Consider the following 2,346-nt stretch of genomic DNA (forward strand, 5'->3'; position numbering starts at 1 on the left):
AAAGGAATTTAAGAGTTTCTAGTATTCTCCATGGCTGAAGCTGAGAGTCTGAAACCCTGACGCTTAAGCTCTATTCTAGACATAGCTCCAACTCCTTCAGGATATAAGGAAAAGAGATAATATTTCCACAATGATAGATATTTGGTTATACAGGTTTCCCAATGAGTGGATCATGATGACCGTATTGTAGGGACTTGCCATAGTATGGCTGCTTCCCGATCCACTCGTGTTACAAGATCAACAGTGGGGTTAAATGGCTTGGATGAATCTTTTTGTGGTAGAACTTTAAGGAATCGTAGCATTGCTCACCCTGAAGAACTCTCTTCTCGTTCTCAAGTGCAATCAAGATCCCCAAAGAAGAGACCAGAGCCTGTGCAAATTCAGAAAGGAAATAATAATGGAAAAACCACTGATTTAAAGCAGCAGAGTACAAGAGAATCAAGGGTAAGCCCTAGGAAAAGAGGACTTTCTTCTTCCGAAAAGGATAACCTAGAAAGGCAGGCTGTAGAAAATTGTGAGAGAAGGCAAACAGAACCTGTATCACCAATTTTAAAAAGAATTAAACGTTGTCTTAGATCTGAAGCAACAAACAGTTCAGAAGAAGATTCACCTATCAAATCAGACAAGGAGTCAGTAGAACAGAGGAGGGCAGGAGTGGACAATGATGCAGATTTTCAAGGGACTAAACGCGCTTGTCAATGTCTTATACTGGATGATTGTGAGAAAAGGGAAGTTAAAAAGGTGAATGTCAGTGAGGAAGGGCCACTTAATTCTGCAGTAGTTGAAGAACTCACAGGCTATCTGACTGTCAACAGTGTTGATGACAGTGATTCTGCTGGTATAAACTGTGATGACTGTCAGCCTGATGGGAATGCTAAGCAAAATAGTGCTGGCTCCCATGCATTGCAGGAGAAATCAGTAGCTGAAAATGGGGATTCGGAAACCCAGACGTCAATGTTCCATGATAATAGGAGGGACGACAGTTATATAGACCATAACGTGCCTTGCACAGATTCAGAAGTGCAGGTCAAGTTGGAGGACCACAAAATAGTAACTGCCTGCCTGTCTGTGGAGTGTGTTAATCAGCTGACCACTGAGCCAGCTTCAGGTCCCATTTCTGAAATTCAGTCATCTTTAACAGATTCTGAGGAGGAAGTAGATGTGGTGGGAGATAGCAGTGCCTCAAAAGAGCAGTGTAATGAAAATAGCAGTAACGTCTTGGATGCAGATCTTGAGAGTATGCCAGTCTCTGGAGAACCAGAACCATCGTCTGTTTTAGACCGCATCTCAGCTCAGATGACGTCTCTGTCAGAACCCCAAGAACATCGCTATACCCTGAGAACTTCACCACGCAGGGCCACCCCTGCCCAAGCTAGTCCTACTAAAATCAGTTCTCCTTGCAGAGAGAATGGACAACTTGAGAATAATCTTAGTCCCAGTGAAACAGATGCAACTGCTAGTGATAATGTAAGTGAATCTCCCACAAATCCTGATGAAATTTCTCAAAATGAAAAGGTTTTATGTTGTGACTCTCAGAACTATGGAAGTGAAGGACTAAGTAAGCCACCTGCAGAGGGAAGACTCGGCATTGGACGTATGCCACCTGCCAAAGAGAGTGCCAATCAGCACATTACAGAAGAGGAAGATGATGATCCTGATGTTTATTACTTTGAATCAGATCATGTGGCACTGAAACACAACAAAGAGTATGTGTAAATATGGTAACCATGAATTCTGCTTTGTTTATTATTCCCCACATTTGCAGTATCTATTCATAAATGTCATAATATTTTTATGATCGCTAAAATTAATGTTTTAGTTAAAGTTTTAAGTTTCACATTTTTTTCAACTCTTAAAAAACAAACTGATAAAGGAAAGACTTCAAAACTCAACTTTATTATTCCCTATGATACTATACCTTTCTAGACTGGTATGTCACATACATCAGAAAAGACACATAGAAACATGGATGGTAGTGTTTTTGGTTTTTCATAAGTTTTATTAATTACTACAGTGGACTTTGTTTTATAGTTGTAGGGTTTAAATAATTTTTCTGCTTTCCATGTAGTTTAGAACCAATAATGAGCCTGTAGATGTCATCCAGATATGAGAATCCTGGCAGGCTAAAAATGTACTTTCATCTTTTTTAACACTTAATTTCCTATTAAAATGTTTTACTTAAAAATAAAAAAAGACATTGTATGATATCTTCTCCTAGTATTAGAAACTTTAAAAAGTATATTTCCATTTTCTGGTGACTTTAAAAAAAAAACAGAGGTTTGTACCTATGTTGTTTATTTATTATTTCTTGCCTATATCTTGTAATATGAGAAACTACTTTGGCAG

General features: G+C 38.7%; 1 pseudogene across 1 annotated transcript; it reads left to right on the top strand.

Annotated features, from left to right (window-relative positions):
- The first annotated feature begins 6 nt into the window (after positions 1–6).
- Positions 7–2,070, top strand: LOC101579708 (annotated as a pseudogene). The gene has a single exon (XR_001116973.2). The product of XR_001116973.2 is annotated as a ZZ-type zinc finger-containing protein 3 pseudogene (transcript).
- The last annotated feature ends 276 nt before the right edge of the window (positions 2,071–2,346 follow it).

This window comes from Octodon degus, unplaced genomic scaffold (genome assembly GCF_000260255.1).
Source record: "Octodon degus isolate 3935 unplaced genomic scaffold, OctDeg1.0 scaffold00410, whole genome shotgun sequence".
In the NCBI taxonomy this organism is placed as follows: domain Eukaryota; kingdom Metazoa; phylum Chordata; class Mammalia; order Rodentia; family Octodontidae; genus Octodon; species Octodon degus.